This window comes from Dromiciops gliroides, chromosome 3 (genome assembly GCF_019393635.1).
Source record: "Dromiciops gliroides isolate mDroGli1 chromosome 3, mDroGli1.pri, whole genome shotgun sequence".
Lineage (NCBI taxonomy): Eukaryota > Metazoa > Chordata > Mammalia > Microbiotheria > Microbiotheriidae > Dromiciops > Dromiciops gliroides.
Genome location: NC_057863.1, coordinates 191,579,368 through 191,598,789, shown reverse-complemented (window position 1 = coordinate 191,598,789; position 19,422 = coordinate 191,579,368). Strand labels below are relative to the sequence as shown.

At 37.3% G+C, this 19,422-nt stretch overlaps 1 pseudogene; it reads right to left on the bottom strand.

Annotated features, from left to right (window-relative positions):
* Nucleotides 1-6,335: 6,335 nt before the first annotated feature.
* LOC122747314 overlaps nucleotides 6,336-19,422 on the bottom strand; it is a 53,514-nt pseudogene continuing 40,427 nt past the window's right edge.

Here is a 19,422-nt window from a genome sequence, read left to right as displayed (position 1 = left end):
TTACCTCTCAGATCTATGGAGAAGAAAACAATTTATTACCAAACAGGAGAGAAAATACTATGAAATTCAAGATGGAAGACTTTGATTACATTAAATTAAAAAGTTGTTTTTTTTTAATATACAAACAGATGCAATGCAGCCAAAATTAGAAGGGAGGCAGAAAGCCAGGAAACAATTTTCACATGCAGTATTTCTGATAAAAAAGGACTCATTTCTAAAATATATAGGGAATTATTTAAATTTATAAGAATGCAAGTCATTCCGCAATGGAAAAATGGTCAAAGGATATGAACAGGAAATTTTCTGATGAAGGAATCAAAGCTATCTACTGCATTATGAAAAAATGCTCTAAATCACTATTAATCAGAGAAATTCAAATTAAAATGACTCTGAGGTACCACCTCACATCTATCATATTGACTAATATGACAAAAAAAGGAAAATAATAAATGTTGGAAAAGCTGTGGAAAAATTGGAACACTAATGCATTGTTGGTGGAGCTGTGAACTGATCCAACCTTTCTCAAGTGCAATTTAGAACTATGCCCAAAGGGCTATGGGACTTTTTCATACCCTTGTTCCAGTGGTACCACTGCTAGGTCTGTATACCAAAGAGATGATAGAAGAGGGAAAAGGACCCACATGTACAAAAATATTTATAGCTGCTCTTCTTGTGGTGGAAAAGAATTGGAAATCGAGGGAATACTCATCAACTGAGGAATGGCTAAACAAGTTGTGGGATATGAATGCAATGGAATACTATTTTTGTTGTAAGAAATGATGAGCAGGAGGAGTTCAGAGAAACCTGGAAGAACTTAAATGAACTGATGCTGAGAGGAGCAGAACCAGAACATTGTACACAATAACAGCAACATTGTGTGATGAACAGTGGTAATTGACTTGGCTCTTTTCAGCAGTGCAATGATCCAAAGCAGATTCAAAGAAATCATGATAGAAAATGTTCTCCACATCCAGAAAAAAAAAGAACTGTGGATTATGGATGCAGATTGAACCATAATGTTTCTACTCTTGGGCTGTTCTTTTGTTTTTCCTTCTTTTTTGTGGTTTGTCCTTTGTGCTCTGATTTTTCTTTCACAAGATGACTAATGCAGAAATGTGTTTAATATGATTGTACATATATAACCTATATCAGACTGTTTTCAGTCTTGGGGAGGAAGGAGGGTTAGCTTCTATGGTGAAAGAGAAGACCAAAACTCAAACTCAGATGAATTTGTCAAAAATGCCTACAAGTGAAGACTCAAGTTGGAAGAGCATCTTGTCTCAAGACCAAAAAGCCTTCTTTGAAGAACTCAAAAAGCCTTTTAAAAACCAAATGGGAGATGTAGAAGAAAAAATGGAAAAAATGAGAGAAATGCAAGTTATACTGGAAAAAGAAGCACAAAAATTGACTGAAGAAAACAATTCCTTAAAAAAAAATACAATTGGCCAAAGGAGAGAAAAAATTGGGCAAATGGGAGAAAAAATTGACCAAATGGAAAAAGAAGTGCAAAACCTCACTGAGGAAAATAATGCCTTAAAAATTAAAATTGGGCAGATGGAAGATGAGACACCAAGAATGTGTCAAGCATAATCAAAAGACTTAAAAAATAAAAGTAAATGTGAAATACTGCATTGGAAATACAACTGACCTGGAAAATATATCCAGGAGAAGTAATCTAATAATTATTGGACTACCTGAAAGCCATGATGAAGAAAATAGTCTAGACACCATGTTCCAGGAAATTATCAAGGAGAACTGCCCCAACCCCAAAAGGAAAACTCCAAGGAATATTGTAGTAAAATTCCAGAATTATCAGGTGAAGGAGAAAATACTTCAAGCAGCCAGAAAGAAACAATTTAAATATCATGGAGCCATAGTCAGGATCACATAGGACCTAGAAGCTTCAACATTAAAGAATTGCAAGGCTTGGAATATTATATCTGGAAGGCAAAGGAACTTAGATTGTAACCAAAAATCAACTACCCAGCAAAATTGAGCATTATCTTTCAATGAAATAGGGGACTTCCATGGTTTTCTGAAGAAAAGACAAGAAATAAACAGAAAATTTGATCTTATAATACAAGACTCAAGAGAGGCATAAAAAGGTAAAGAGAGGGGAAAAGTTATTCAATAAAATTAAACTGCTTACATCCCTACATGGGAAGATAATACTTTTAACTCTTTGAGATCTTTATGTCTATTATGGTATAGTTACTAAATATATGTTGAAGTGATGATATAAAGAAACTTGAGGGGCAGAATAAAAGAGGAGAGGGAGAGGAGATGAAAGGAAGGTGAAATGTGGTTAATTACATCATATGAAGAGGCACAAAAAGTTTATTACAATAGAATTAAAGAAGGGAAGGATGAACATTGTTTCCACCTTATTCTCATCAGATTTGGTTTAAAGAGGGAATAACATATATACCCATTTAGATAAAGAAACAACTTATGTGTTAAGGAAGTAAAAGGGTAAGGGGAAAGGGATGCTACTGATAGAAGGGAGGGCAGAAGTAGGGGAGGAATGAGGAAAGGAAAGGAAGGGTGGCTGATAAAAGGGAAGGCAGATTGAGGGAGGCAGGGTTTAGATTTTCAAATTTATTAGCATATTATTGGGAAAAATAGCTCCTAATTATTGTTCTTCATTGGTGCTGAATTCCCGCTTTTCATTGTTTTTTGTTTTTTTTTTTGTTGGTGAGGCAATTGGGCTTAAGTGACTTGCCCAGGGTCACACAGTTAGTGAGTGTTAAGTGTCTGAGGCCGGATTTGAATTCAGGTCCTCCTGCCTCCAGGGCTGGTGCTCTGTCCACTGCGCCATCTAGCTGCCCCCCCTTTTCATTTTTGATACTGGTAATTTGGTTTTCTTCCTTCTTTATTTTAACCAAATTAACCAAATGTTTATCTATCTAATATTTTTCACAGAACCAGATTTTAGTTTTATTTATTAATTCCATAGTTTTCTTACTTTAATTTTATTAAATCTCTCCCTTAATGTTCAAAATTTCTAATTTGTTATTTAATTGGGAATTTTTAATTTTTTTTCTTTTTCTAGCATTTCTAGTTGCATGTACAATTTATTAATCTCCTCTTTCTATTTTATTCATTTAGAGATATAAAATATCCCCTAAGAACTGTTTTTGGCTGCATCCCATATGTTTTGATATCTCATTGTTGTCATTCCCTTTGGTGAAATTACTGATTTTTTCTATGATTTTTTCTTTGTTTTTTAGGATGATATTACTTAGTTTCAAATTCATTTTTGGTCTGTCTTTCCATGACCCTTTATTACACGTAATTTTTATTCCATAATGATCTGAAAATGATGCTTTTACTATTTCTGCCTTTCTACATTTGACTGAGGTTTTTATCCCCTAATACATGGTGAAATGTTGTGTACATGCCATATATTACTGAGAAAAATGTATATTCCTTTTTATCCCCATTCGGTTTTCTCCAGAGGTCTATCATATTTATTTTTTCTAAAATTCTATTCACCTCCTTGACTTCTTTTTTATTAATTTTTTTTAAATTTTGCATTTAGATTTATCTAGTTCTGAGAGTGGGAGGTTGAGGTCCCCCATGAAGATATTTTCACTGTCTCTTTCTTCCTGCAGCTCACTTAACTTCTCTAAAAAATTGGTTGCTGTATCACTTGGTGCTTATATGTTTATATAGTATATATTACATTTAATATATATGCCAATATATATGGTACCTTTTAGCAAGGTGTGGTTTCCTTCATTATCTCTTTTAAATAGGTCTATTTTTGCTTTTGCTTTGTTCTAAATAAGGATTCCTACACCTTCTTTTTTTGTGTTTTACTTCAGCTTAGTGTTCCAAAGGTTTGTCATGCTTGGGTGGGAGTGGGGATAACCTCCTACTCTCTATAAAATGCTCCAATAGCATGCATCTGAAATAGCCTCTGATAACCGAAGCCCAACTCCTGGCCTTCTCATGGCAGAATTGTTTCCACTAACAGGAGAAGGGGCGAAGGCGAGTCACTGGAGCCATAAAACCAGTCGCTTCGGGAGGTGGGGCTTGTTAGCCTTGGCAGGCAACCCACCTAGGGGACAGAAACCCTGATTTTGAACCTCCGCTGCCTTCCGGCTATACCCATATATAGGAAAGGCTTTGAGAGTTAACCCCGAGAAAAAATCAGGAGTCAGAACCCCCAGTTGGATGTTGGACATCACATCCCTCTGGCAACTCCTGCGGCGGCACTGGTGCCAAACTGTATTGGCTCTGCCTCTCCTTTGCATTCACCAATGTTGTGGAGTGGGAAAACCTGCTGCATGGGCAACAGCTCGTTTTCCATATTGATCTGCCCAGGCCAGCATGACTTCTACTTCAGCTGAAGCTCCAACCTTTTACCTTTACTCTATGTGTATCTCTCTACTTCAAATATGTTTCTTGTATACAATATGTTGTAGGATTCTGGTTTTAATCTACTCTGATGTTCACTTCTGTTTTGTGGGAAAGTTCATCCCATTCACATTCACAGTTATGATTACTAACTGTGGATTTCCCTGAATCCTATTTTCCCCTTTGTTTATATTTTTCTCTTTCCTTTCCCCCTGTCCCTTCTCACCAGTGTTTTGCTTCTTACTACCACCTCCCTCAACCCAATCTCCCTTCTATCAGCCCCACCTTCCTTTTGCCCTTTCCCTTTTTGTCTCCTATCTGTTAGGGGCTAAAATTCTAGCTATACTGTCTAAATATCTAATGAGTGGTCGCCAATAAATTAGAAGCTTTAGCAAGAGTATTTAAGTATTTATTAAAGAGCATTAGGATCTAATGATTAGAGAAAAAGGTAAAAATCTATTTCTAAGAGACCCCTTCATCTGACCTGCCATGGCAAGGTCAGGAACAAAAAGGAACAATGCTTCCTCCTTCCTTCCAGAAACTGCCTGTGAAACTGGGAACATCCCATCCACATGCGCACACACAGCTCCAAGCTAATTGGCTGGTAGCTTTGATAGACAGTACCCACGAGCAAACGTCACTTCCTGACACCAATGAAAAGCTGCATGGCTTGTCCTCAGATGCCTTCTCCTCATGGCGGAGCTGTCCTACAGTAACTCTCCAGCAGGTGGTGTCATTTTAATCGTTACATATCTTGGCCTTCCCTTCTATCATCCCCACCTCCTTTTTTCTTTCTCCTTTTGCCTCCTAGTTTTACCTTCCCTTCTATTAGCACCCCTTTTCTTTCCCCTTTCCCTCTTACTTCCACATATGGTAAGATAAACCGAGTGTGTATGTTACTCTATCATAGAGCCAAAACAAATGAGAATAAGGTTGAAACAATGCTCACACCTCCCTTCTTTTCCTCTATTGTAAGAGGTGTTTTGTGCCTCTTCAGGTTATGTGATTAACCCCATTCTTCCTTTCCTTTCCTCTTCTCCCAATATCATCTTTTTGTCACCCCTTAATTTTTTTTTAATATCAACATATAAAAATCAACTTATACCCACACCCTCTGTTTATGCATAGTCCTATCTGTCCCAATAAAGATACAGTTCTCAAGAATTAAAACTATCTTCTTCCCATGTAGGGATGTAAACATTTAAATCTTAATGAATAGCAAGCTTTAGTTTTTATGGTTCTCTTGAACCATTTGTAGATTGAATTTTCTGTTCAGTTCTGGGCTTTTCATTAGGAAAGTTTTAAAGTCCCCTATTTCATTGCATGCCCATTTTTCCCTCTGAAAGATCATGATTAATTTTGCAGGGTAATCCAGTCTTGGTTGTAATTCAAGGCCCTTTGTTCTCCAGAATATCATATTCTAAGTCTTCTGATCTTTAATGTTGAAGCTGCCAAGTCCTGTGTTATCCTGATTGTTGCTCCTTGATATTTAAATTGTTTCTTTCTGGCTTCTTGCAGTATTTTCTATATGATAGTTCTGCAATTTGGCTATGATCTTCCTTTGAGTTTTCCTTTTGGGGTCTCTTTCAAGAGGTGATTGGTGGATTCTTTTAATGACTATTTTTCTTCCCTCTGGATCTAAGACATTGGGACAGTTCTCCTTGATGATGTCATGAAATATCCTTTTCAGGTTCTTTTTATGATCATGGTCCTCAGGTAGTCCAATTATTCTTTTTTTTCTGTTTGGTGAGGGGCCTTGTTAGAGGTGAGAAGGATTGTTCTGTACACAGATGATCAATATTAATAGACGCTAGTTAACCAGACTGGACAGAGACAGAGACAGACATAGACATCTTGTACTCTCCCCCCACCCGCCCAGCAGATCATGGCACGGGGAGCCCCCCACCCCCCATCACGTCCTGGGTTTGGTAACACTTGGTCAACGGGCAGGATGGCTGGTGAGGGGCAGGTACTCAGTCAGGAGGGGGTGCCGAGTGCCCTGATGCCCTCAGAGCAAGAAGAAGGGCACCCTGGAATGGACGCTTGTGGCTTTGAAGTCCCTGGGAGAAGCTGAGGTGGGCCTGTTGGTCTTCTACTTCGCTCAGGGCCTTGCGGGCAAACTCGGGCAGCACGGAGGCCATGCGGTGGATGTCCGAGTTGTAGTATTTGAGGTTCATTTTCTCTACTTGTTCCTGGGTTAGCTGCTGCAGCGGCTCCTGGAAGTTGGTGCTCGGGTTCTTGCTGCAGAGCATGAAGCCAATCTGGCCGTTGGGGTAGGTGGGGATGGTGCAATAGGCATATTCCACCACAGGGAACAGGGACTTGCAGAAGTGACGCATCTCCTTGATGAGGCCCAGACGCAACCATTGGCACTCACCCTGACAGCAGAGGATCCCGTCATCTCTCAGCGCTGTCTTCATCAGCTGGTAGTAAGACTCTTTGAACAAACTCTTGGCAGGACCCATGGGGTCCGAGGAGTTGGTGATGATGACATCGAAGATATCCTGGTTCTGTTGCATGAATTCAAACCCGTCTCGAACGTGCAAGGTCAGCTTGGGACTGGAGTAACCCACGGCCATGCCCGGCAAATACTTCTTAGATCACGTCCTTGTTGATCTCACACTGGACCACAGACTCCACAGATGGATGCTTCACTACCTCCCGAAGGACGCCCCAGTCCCCACTGCCAATGATGAGCACCTTTCGTGGGCTGGGATGGCTGCAGAGGGGCAGGTTGGCAATCAATTCCTGATATGAGAATTCATCCTTCTCTGTGCACTGGATGACTCCGTCCAGCACCAGGACGTTGCCGTAGGTCTTACTGCGGAATACCAGGATCTCCTGGTAGCGGGAGCGCTGATGGTGGAGCAGCTCGTCCACCAGCAGAGACATGGCCTGGCCCGGCCACAGGCTGCACGTTTCCCGGAACCAGCCCCGGCGGATTGCTGGGGGCCGGGCTCCATGACAGGGCCGGGGGACGCACAGGCCGCGCACAACTGCACCTGCAGCGCCCGCCCGTCTGCCCACTCGCCAGGCCGCGCGGTAGCCTAACCCGGGGGCCTAGTCCAATTATCCTTAAATTGTCCTGCCTGGAACTATTTTCAAGGTCTATTGTATTTCTGGAGGTATTTTATGTTTTCTTCTACTTTATGTTCTTTTGATTCTGCTTTATTTCCTCCTGTTGTCTCATAGGGTTAGTTAGCTTCCATCTGTCCAACACTGATTTTTAATCGCCAGCCAGCTTTTGCACCTCCTTTTCCATTTAGCTAATAGTATTTTTTTTAACGATTTATTTTCCTCAGTCAATTTTTGTCCTTCTTTTTCAAAGCTATTGACTCTCTCTTGAATAACTCTCATTTTTTCTCAGTTTTTCTTCTACCTCTCTTGTTTTATAACATCCTTTTTGAACTCTTCCAAGAGGACATTTAGTGTTGAAACCAATTCCTCTTCCCCTTTAGGACTTCATGTTCAGGCTTTTGGACATCGTTGTCAACCTCTAAGATTATGTTTTGATCCTCCCTGTTGCCATAGTAATTTTCTGTGGTGAGGGTCCTTTTCTGTTTCTTATTCATATTTTAGCCTATTTTGTACCTTTTAAAGTTGAATTCTGCTCCTGAGGTACCGCATGCACTCTCCCAAGCTGCTTTTGCTGGGGGCCAGGGGCCAAGTCACTGACTTTCACCTTTGAGGCCTCAGCTGCTTGCAGCTTGCTCACTGTACTGGTGGTCCAACCTAATTGGGCCTGTTGTGTAGCAGATACCCCAGCTGGCAGATTGCTTTCTGTATTGGGGTAGTGGTCCTCACAACTGACCTGCTGTTCCACTAGCTTGTAGAGATAGGACTAAAGGTTCTTAGCTGCTGATGTGTGCTATGGCTAAGAGCCCTTCGCTGCCTTTCCTAGATAATCTCTGCACTGAACTGTGCTCCCCTTTTACTCCAATGAGATAGACCTTTCCTAAAGACCTTCTAGATTATCTTAAGCTGGAAGATTGTTTTGCTGTCTTTTTGTAGGTTTTGCAGGTCTAGACTCCATTGAGAGGCTTAATTCAATGTTATTTCTGAGGGAAATTTGGGAGAGCTGAGGCTGCTTCCTGGCCTCACTGCACCATCTTGGCTCTACCTCCAGAACTCTCAATTAATTCTAAAGGAAAGTCTCATTGTTTTTTTAATGAAAAAACTAGGGTAGCCCATTTGGAGTATATATATTAACAAACTGCTGAAGTAACAAATGGAGTCAGGGAACTGATGCTGAAAAATTTAGGATGCTAATAAAAATACAGAAAGGATCAACCTTTTACATAATATACTTTAAATTTTTATTCATTTTTGAATTTAAAATTTTTTTAAAATAATAAACATTTTCATTTATAGTTTTGAATTCCAAATTTTATCCTTTTTCCCTTCCTCCCATCCTTCCTGAGGTGGCAAGCAATCAGATGTGGGTTATACATGTGCAATTTACATAATATAGTCTTGCTGATTGAAAAGTGAGTTTTTCAAATCTTAGAGCACATGCTCATGGCAATAATTGTTTGAGGCAAAATTAAAAGGCAGAGAAATGCTAGCCATGAGAGAAATTGTTCCCAGTTGCCTCTAGAATGTTTCCTTAAGTATGGGCCATCAAGACAAAATGAGAAGCTGTCTCAGGTTTCAGTGTTGAAGCTTAAGGAAAATGTTCCCTAGAATATTTGGTCCATTGGGCAGTTGGACCATCAAAATGATGCCCCAATTGTAAAACTTCTAAATGCTTTAGCTGCAAGTATCAAATGCCTATTTGGATCCACATTCATGAGATTTCATTTTCTTTCTGAAATTTTATCAACCGGTTATACACCACATACATATGTACACATACAGACATATCTTTTTGTTGTTGTTTTTGTTGTTTTTGGTTGGGCAATGAGGGTTAAGTGACTTGCCCAGGGTCACACAGCTAGTAAGTGTCAAGTGTCTGAATCTGGATTTGAACTCAAGTCCTCCTGAATCCAGGGCCAGTGCTTTATCCACTTCACCACCTAGCTGCCCCCCCCCATATCTTAATAATGCAAAAATGACATTTACTAAAATAGAAAAACAAAACAAATAGCAGGAAAATGACAGAAAAAAATACTCTGATCATGCAGTTCCTGTTTAAAAATAACAACAATGACAAAACCCTCTCAAACAATAAGGATGTTCCTGTTCATCCCCATACCACAACATAAATCAGTTCAATCTGAAGGAATAGTAAAAAGTATATTAGCATACCTGAAGTGCCATAAACTTTTGCATTGAACTCAATCCTGAGAACTCAGAATTTCATGGTAGTTTTTTTCTTGGAAACAAAGGGATAAAACATCTAAGGAATGCCAGAGTGCCATCATGTCAAAATTCTTAAGTCTGGCTCTCCATGAGCTAAGCAGACCCCTCAATGAGCCATCAAAGTGATGTCATTTGAATGATAGTCTGTCATCAACATGAGTTGAGAGTCATTTTCATGATTACTATACTACCAGTAGGAGATGGAACCCATGGATGGCCCATGCCTCTTCAGCCATTTCAAATTGACTCCATTTTACACCTCTTCTGATTTCTCCAAAATCCCTATAGCTCCTCTGCTAGCCCCTTGTGTGACTTGTTTTATTAACTACTGAGCTTTTGTGAAAAATTCTATAAGATACAGTTCAAAAAAGAACATATTTTTCATCCCTCTTCAGGAATATCCCTAATCCTTACACATAGAGAGGGAAGCAAGATGATACAACAATGTCACTGCCCTTAAGGAATTTGTATGACATTGTAAAAATGCATGTACAAAGAAAGGTAAATAAAAGGTAATTTTGGTGCAAGAAAACTATTTCCACTTTCCTTTGCCTTAACTTTGACCAAAATGCCTTTGGCTTTCTTACATCAAAGAAAAGGTACATATATCAGATACACATGGATCTCAGCTATGAGTAGAGATAAGCTGATTCTGTAACCATGTTTTCAGTAGTACCTAATATAACTATTGATGTGCACCAAGTTAACAATAGGGAAAAGAGAAACCCAAATAATGATAATTATAATGATTCTCTTTGGTGGAGAAAAGGTAAAAGAACTCATGCATATGAAGAATAGCAAAGAGCAGAAAAAAGTCAATTCCTCCTCCCCAGTCCTACTCCATCACTTCTAACTTAAAAACTTTTTACATCCCAAATTCTCTCCTCTTCCCTCTCCTTGTGCATAAAGAATGCTGCTAGAGGAGAGATAGAGAGCTTCTCCGTGAAAACAAAAAGACAGCCTCCCAATGAATTTCTTTCCAATGCATTACATTCTCAAGCTATACTTCATGGAATTAAATGAGTTAACATATATAAAGTGCTTTACAAATGTTAGAGTACTATATAAATTCTAGGTATGATTAGTTGTAATTAATTCCATGGCAGAGAGCAGGAATCCATAGTATTAAGGATCAGTACCAAGGTGGCAGCTGCAAGATGCCTGTGACATGGATTCCATAGGCCAAACAGCTTTCATTGGTGTACTATCTGATTAAAATGCTTTCTCCTTAGCTCCCTGGAAGACAAATCAACAATGGCAGCTAGATGTTAATGTAGTGACCTGCTTAATTAAGAATATGAGCTATTCTGAAAAGAATTATAATATATTTGACCATTTATCAAACTAATAAAGTGATCCTATTCAAAACCTAAAAATGCTCATTTACATTTCTGTGATAGCCTATGCATGATCATAACAATAATACCTTGCATTTATTTGCATAGCAATTTACAATTTATAAAGCACTATAAATGTATGGAGCTTTATAAATTATAAATCACTATACAAATGTAAGCATTTTATAAAAGCACTCTGACTGAATGAATGAAAGCACTTTCACATACATTATCTCATTTAATCATAATAACTTTGAGAGGAAGGTAGGGTAGGTATTATTATCCTCCTTTTACAGAGCTATTCCTCTTCTCTGAAGCTCAGAGACATTGAAATTTCTTCAAGGTCATATAGTTATTGAATAATTGAGCCAAAACTTAAAGTCTAAAATGAAATTATCTCATAGAAATTCATAGATTGCTAGAGCTGGAAGGGACATGAGTGATTATTTCATCTAACTACTTCATTTCACAGGTAAAGAAACTGAGGATCAGTGAGGTGATGTAACTTACCTGTTGTGGCACAGGTATTTTCAGGAACAGTTGGACCTTGAAACCATGCCTGGCTCCATTAAGAATAGGATATTCTAAAAATAAAAACAAAAACAAAATCCAACAAACTTTATAATGCCTGATATTTTCCTACTACACCATGCTGCTCCCCTGTGCCAACAATTTCTTATTTGTGAGAATAAGAATTAGAGTCAGGCTTGGTGCCATATTACTATAAAGTCTGCTACTTGGGAAGTTGAGGCTGTTGAATCGGTGGAGTTACAGTTCTGAGTAAGGCTAAAGGTAATGTAATGACTATACTAGAGTCTAGAAACAATATGGTAATTCTCCAGGGGCAGAGGACTGCCAGTCTAGGTGAGGGAATAGAGTAGGAATGGTGAATCAGCCCAGGTTAGAAAAATGGAGCAGCTTAAAGCTTCTATGAATATCACTTTGGAGATTGTGTCCATGCATGCCATTAGACGTCCAACCTAGGTGAGGAAAAGGAACCCAGTCTCAAAAAAAATTTTTTTTTAAATGGCAGCTTCTGAATTCCTAAATCCAAGCCTTATGACTATATACATGGTATTTCTTATACTACATTAATCTGTAATAATAATAATAATCACTAGCACTTTAAGGTTAGCACAATCCTTTACATGCCTTATTTCATCTGATCCTCACAAATTCCCTTGAAAGCAGGTCCTATTATTATCTTCATTTTATAGAAGAATAATCAGACTGAGAGAGACCTGTTGCCTGGCCTTTTAGATCAATCCAATTTCTTAAAGTACTAATTTGCACAATTCATTATGTTGGAACACTGAACATATAAAGAGAAATAAACATGGTCCTTGCTTTCAAGAAAGGTGCAGTCAAGTAAGGGAAGTAAGACACACAAATAATTACAATTCAAATTTTAATATGTTAGATGTATAGTAGTGGCTAAAATAATGCCACACTCCCTTCTTCCATACTCTCCCCCCACCCCAATCAGTTTCTTCTTTTTTTTTCCATCCCTTTATTTTTCACTTTTCTTCTTTACACTATTGTTTCTTCACCAAAACTTGAGAAGTGGGCATATGGTAAAAAGGAAAAAAATAACTGACAGGGAATATGGTTAGGATCTACCCCAAAAGAACATTGTTATTCCTTGATCTTTTCTTAGGACAAACACTGAATTACTAACTTGAAAGGAACCTCAGAAAAGTTAGCCCAACCCATCACTGTACAAAAGTCTGCTCTAAAATATAATTCCACCTACCTAACCAACTTACATTTGAAATAAGGGGGGGGCACAATACATCTCAGTGTAGCCCATTCTACTGTGGTAAAAATTATTTGTGGTAAAGATTAATATTCCCTTTTTTAGCTAACTCATTTGGGAGGGGCCATACCTGGCCCACCTCAAGGTTATGTATGCTACTGAGGTCAGGAGAACTCTCCATAGGCAGCTTTTGAAGGACCTCCCCTTTTGGGGGAGGGGAGATTGAATGCCTCCTGAAGGGAGGCAGACTGCTTCTGGAACGCTAGGCATCTTCTGGAACTCAGTCTTTTTGGTTTTGGCCCTTGTGCCAGTGGCATGTTCTCTCTCTGTCTGGCGACTCCCCTTGCAGTGGCACGTGTTCATTCTGTCTCAGCATGGTGTGAGCAACTGTAGACTGCCCGGGGTTGGTGAGTTAATTATGGAAAACCCTAAATTCCTTTGAACTAGCTTAATTGGAAATGGTCTGGGGTTGCATAGGTTAAGTTTAGAGTTTAAGAGCATTTATCTGTATTTCTATTTTCCTATTTCCTTATCTTTGTTTTTTATTAGTTTCACCTTTGTTGTTTAATTAATTCCCAAGTAATAAAATCTAATCCTTTTGTGAATTAAAGCTTAGAGGCTCCTTTCTTATTGGCCTGGGAGAAATATCTAAAAAGGGCAGTTCAGAGGGGAGGGTGAACCTAAAAGGTCCCTCATATTTCCAGGACCCCAATATTAAGATGAGTCACCCAAATAACCCTCCATATATCAAATTTTGGCCCCCACACTACTTTGGGATAAATTTAATCATTATGAAATAGTTTTCCTTTCTTCATTAACAATAAAATTGTTGAGAAAAAAGGAAAGCAGTCTGGCAGGAACTAGAAACAGATTTCATGCTATTTATCAAGATAAGCTCAAAAAACAAAGATGATTTAGAAATTAAGGGTGGCATCATTAATAAATTGGAAGATCAAGGAAGAAATTACCTGTCAAATGTACCAATAGGGGAATTTCATTTCATGAGCATGTAAATAATACAGAGGATCATAAAAGGCAAAATAAACAATATTTATTACTTTATGTAAACAATTTTAAAATTTTTGCATAAAATGCTAATACAGCTAAAATAAGAAAAGATATAGCTAAATGAGGGCAGGGAAAAATCTTTGTAGAAAATTTCTTATTTATAATATATATAGGAAGAAACACAAGATTGCAGAGAGAATCCATGAAGTTGCCTGAGCTCTCCCGAGTTTTCCTCAATAACAACATTAATTCAATACTCTAAACAGATTCTGAAACTACGGAACATACAAAAAGATAGACACAATGTTCCAACTTGATTTAGAAGACTTCAGGAATGGTCAGTCTCTCTTGGGCAAAAGGAGACTGCTGCACAGCTCAGCCTAGTGCAGCATGACATGGAGGAAGTCTGGGCAAGTCAGCAGGAGGCACTTGGCCTCAGCACAGCAACTGAGGCCCCTTGATCCTGGCTCAGCAAGCTGGCATCATAGCAGGCCAGTTGTAAGATCTGCCAACACCAGCTGAGAGGACAAACTGCCCACTAGAGAACCACCCACAGGACAGGCACAACTAGGCCAAGCCATCCCAGCACAGGGAGCAATCATAGGAACAAGCCCAGGGCAGTGAGGAATCCACAAGCTACAGAGGCCCCCAGCACAAGGAACTTCAAACAGTGGCCCCTCTGCCCCAGTAGCAGTCCTCAACTTTAAAAATCAAAATCAAAATAAGACACAATAAGGGTAAGGAACAGAAAAAGGTCCTTAACATTGAGAGCTTCTGTGCCAACAGGGAAGAGCAAAACACAAACTCTGATGAAGACAATTCTGTCAAAATAACTACATGTGAAGCCTCATGGAGGAAGATGTATTGGTCTCAAGTTCAAAAAGCCTTCTTAGAAGAGCTCAAAAAGGATTCTAAAAATAAAATGACTGAGGTAGAAGAAAAAAATGGGAAAAGAAATGATAAAAATGAAAGCTATGCAAGAAAATTATGAAAAAAATCAACAACTTGGGAAAGGAAGCACAAAAATGACTGAAGAAAACAATTCCTTAAAAAATATATCTGGACAAATGGAAAAGGAGGTGCAAAAGCTTACTGAAGAAAATAATGCCTTAAAGTTTCAATTTGGGCAGATGCAAGCTATTGACTCCATGAGACACCAGAATCAAAACAGAGTCAAACAGAATCAAAAGTATAAAAAAAGAAAATAGAAGAAAAAAAAATGAAAAAAAAAGGCTAAAATGTGAAATACCTCATTGGAAAAACAACTGACAAGGAAAATAGATCCAGGAGAGACAATTTGAGAATTATTGGACTCTCTGAAAGCCATGATTAGAAAAAGAGTCTACACACCATATTCCAGGAAATTATCAAGGAGAACTGGCCTGATGTTATAGAATCAGAGGATAACATCATCATTGAAAGAATCCACTGATAACCTCCTGAAAGAGACCCCAAAAGGAAAACTCCAAGGAATATTGTAGCTAAATTACAGTATTATCAAAAAATAAATAATATAGATAAAGCTTTGGTTAATTTGATTTTAAAAAATAATGAAACCAAATTACCAGTATCAAAAATGAAAGGAGTGAATTTACCAAAAGTGTAGAGGAAATTAAATCAATAATTAGGAGCTGTTTTACTCAACAGTGTGCCAATAAATTTGACAATCTAAATGAAATAGATGAATATGTAGAATAATATCAACTACCCAGGTTAACAGAAGAGGAAATAAAATCCTTAAATAACCTCATTTTGAAATAGAATGAGTAATCAATGAACTCGTTAAGAAATATTGCAAACATTTAAAGAATAATTAATTCTAATACTATACAAATTATTTGGAAATATAGGTAAAGACAAAGTTCTACCAAATTCCTTATATGACAAAATTTGTGGTGTTGATACCTAAACCAGGGAGAATCAGAACAGAAAAAAGAAAATTATAGACCAATTTTGCTAATGAATGTTAATGCAAAAATCTTAAATAAAATATTAACAAGGAGATTACAGTGATTCATCACCATGATAATACACTATGACCAGGTGGGATTTATACCAGGAATACAGGGCAGGTTCAACATTTGCAAAATTATCAATATAATCAACCACATCACCTACAAAACTAAACAAAATCATATGATTATCTCTATAGATGCAGAGAAGGCATTTGAAGAAATACAAAACCCATTTCTTTTAAAAACTCTAGAGGGCACAGGAATAAGTGGATTTTTCCTTAAAATAATAAGCAGTATCTACCTAAAACCATCAGCAAACATTACATGTAATGGGGAAAAGTTAAAGGCATTCCTAAAAAGATCAGTGGTGAAACTGGAATGTCCATTATCCTCTTTATTATTTAATATTGTATTAGAAATGTTATCTTTAGCAATAAGAGAAGAAAAAGGAATTAAAGCAATTAGAATGGGCAAGGAGAAAACAAAACTATCACTCTTTGCAAATGATATGATGGTATACTTAGAGAATCCTACAGAACCAACTAAAAATTACTTGAAACAATCAACAACTTTAGCAAAATTGCAGGATATAAAATAAACCCACATAAATCATCATCATTTCTATACATGACCAACAAAGCTCAGTAGGAAGAAATAGTGTGTAATTTAAAATTATTAATGTGGGTTCTAATCTGTCCCCCCAGTTTTGGGGGAAAACTGACTAAAAATCAGTGATAAATGAATTTAGGTTTTTAAGTGTTTATTAAAAATAATAAAAGAAAGAGAAAGATTGAGAACAGATTTCTTATAGCCTGGCAATCCTAGACTTCCTAAACTTCCCACTTCTGAAGTCCTCTGCCCCCAAGCCAATGTTTCACACCAAAAGACAAAGAACTCTCTGGCCAGCGTCCACTTCCTCCTTCATGTTCCCCTCCCAGAAATGGGAGGTTCTTCAAGCTGATTGGCTAGCATCATTCAAATTCATTGGTTCACTGGACCCAAAGGTGATCTAGATGTAAAGTTCAAAGTTTTTAGCTTCTGAGAACAATACCCTCTTAAGTACCAGCCAGATGTGCTTAAAATCTAGTTAACTGAAGTAAGCCAGTCAGCACTCAGTTCCCTTATCCAATTCAATAGGTTTAAATAAATCTCCAGGTGAGCCCCTGAGTATCTGCTAAAATTCCTCATCTACCACATTTCATTATCTTGACACAATAGAAAGAGAAATTCCATTTAAAGTAACTGTAGTCAATATAAAACATTTGGGAGTCTACCTGCCAAGACAAGCCCAGGAACTCTATGAACACAATTACAAAACACTTTTCACACAAATCAAATCAAATCTAAATATTTGGAAAGAAAATATCAATTGCCCATGGATAAGGCCAAGCTAACATAATAAAAATGACTATTCTACCTAAATTAATTTATTTATTCAGTGCCATATCAATCAAACTACTTAAAAATTATTTTACCAAGCTAGAAAATATAACAAAATTCATCTGGATGAACAAAAGGTCAAAAAAGTCAAGGAAACCAATAAAAAGAAAAAAGCACAGGAAAGTGGGCTAGCCCTACCAAATCTGAAGCTATACTATAAAACAGCAGTCATCAAAACTATTTGGTACTGGTGAAGAAATAGAATGGTGGATCAGTGGAATAGGTTAGGCACAGGAGACACGGTATTAAATGACTATAATAATCTACTGGTTGATAAACCCAAAGACTACAGCTTCTGGGATAGGAACTCACTATTTGGCAAAGACTGCTGGGAAAACTGGAAGGTAGTATGGCAGAAAGTAGGCATAGACCATCATCTTACACCTTATACAAAAATAAGGTCAAAATGGATACATAATTTAGACATAAAGGATGATACCATAGGTAAACTAGGAGAGGAAGAAAAAGTTTGACTCTTAGATCTATGGAGAGGAGAACAATTTATTATCAAACAAGAGATAGAGAATATTATGAAATGCAAAGTGGATGATTTTTATTACATTAAATTAAAAATGTTTTTGTATAAACAGAAGCAATGTAGCCAAAATTAGAAGGGAGGCAGAAAGCTGGAAAACAATATTTACAGCCAGTATTTCTGATAAAGCCCTCATTTCAAAAACATATAGGGAACTAAATCAAGTTTATAATAATGGAAGTCATTTCCCAACTGAGAAATGGTCAAAGGATGTGAACAGGCAGTTTTCAGATGAAGAAATCAAAGCTATCTATTGTCATGTGAAAAAATGCTCTAAATCACTATTGATTAGAGAAATGCAAATTAAAACAACTCTTGGGTACCACCTGACACCTATCAGATTGGCTAATATGAAAAAGGAAAATAATAAATGTTGGAGAAGCTGTGGAAAAATTGGAACACTAATGCATTGTTGGTGGACCTGTGAACTGATCCAGCCACTGTGGAGAGCAGTTTTTAACTATGCCCAAAGGGCTATACAACTATTCATACTCTTTCACCCAGCAATACCACCATTAGTTCTGTATCCCAAAGAGATCATAAAAAACAGAAAAGGACCCACATGTATAAACATATGTATAATTGCTCTTTTTCTGGTTGCAAAGAATTGAAAATTGATGGGATGCCTATCAATTGCGGAATGGCTAAACAAGTTGTGACATATGAATATAATGGAATACTATTGTGCTGTAAGAAATGATGAGCAGGCAGATTTAAGAGGAACCTGGAAGGACTTACATGAACTGATGTTGACTGAGAGGAGCAGAACCAGAACATTGTACATGGTGACAGCAACATTGTGTGATGAACAATGGTGATAGACCTGAGTCTTCTCAGCAGTGCAATGATCAAAAACAGTTTCAAAGAACTCATGATAGAAAATGTTCTCAACTTCCAGAAAAAAGAACTGTGGATTATGAATGCAGATTGAACGACACTCTTCCTACTTTTGGACCAGTAACTCTTTTTCTCCTTCTTTTGTGAGATTTTCCCCTTGTTTTTTGATTCTTCTTTGACAAGATGACTAATGCAGAAATATGTTTGATGTGATTGCACATGTATAACTTATGTCAGACTGCTTTCCATCTTGGGGAGGCAGGACGGAAGGGATGGTTGGTAAAAAATTCAGAACTAAAAATCCTCGGAAAACAAATGTTGATACCTATTCTTATATGTAAGTGGGAAATAATAAAATACTTTTATTTTAAAAAGCCAATGTCGAGTTAAAAAGAAAAAGAAAAGAAACATATGTCCAAGTATAATTTGCCATAGGTCTCTCCAAAGTGTCATTCAAAAAATAAAATTGTATATGTATGTTATTCTTTTCTCAAAAGTTTTGTGGAGAAGAAAATTACTTTTTTTTCTTTTTTAAAAACAAAGAAAAATTTTATAATTTCCAATTTCCATCCCAATTAAAGCTAAATGGTAATTTTAAATTATTTCCTGTTAACATATTCACTAATTCATAACACTAAGCATGTAATTTTTAATCTAGAACCATTTTGTACTACCATTCCAGAAAATTCCCTTATACAATTTTATTAATAATGTGGTCCATATTTCTAAAGGAGTCAGATTATTTATGTATTACAGACTGCAAAATATGGTTTTCATTACATTTAAAAATGGTTCTAGAATAAAAAATTACATATTTAGTGTTAATAAAAGTATTTTATTATTTTCCAATTGCATATAAGAATAGTTATCAACATTTGTACCAGGACAAGG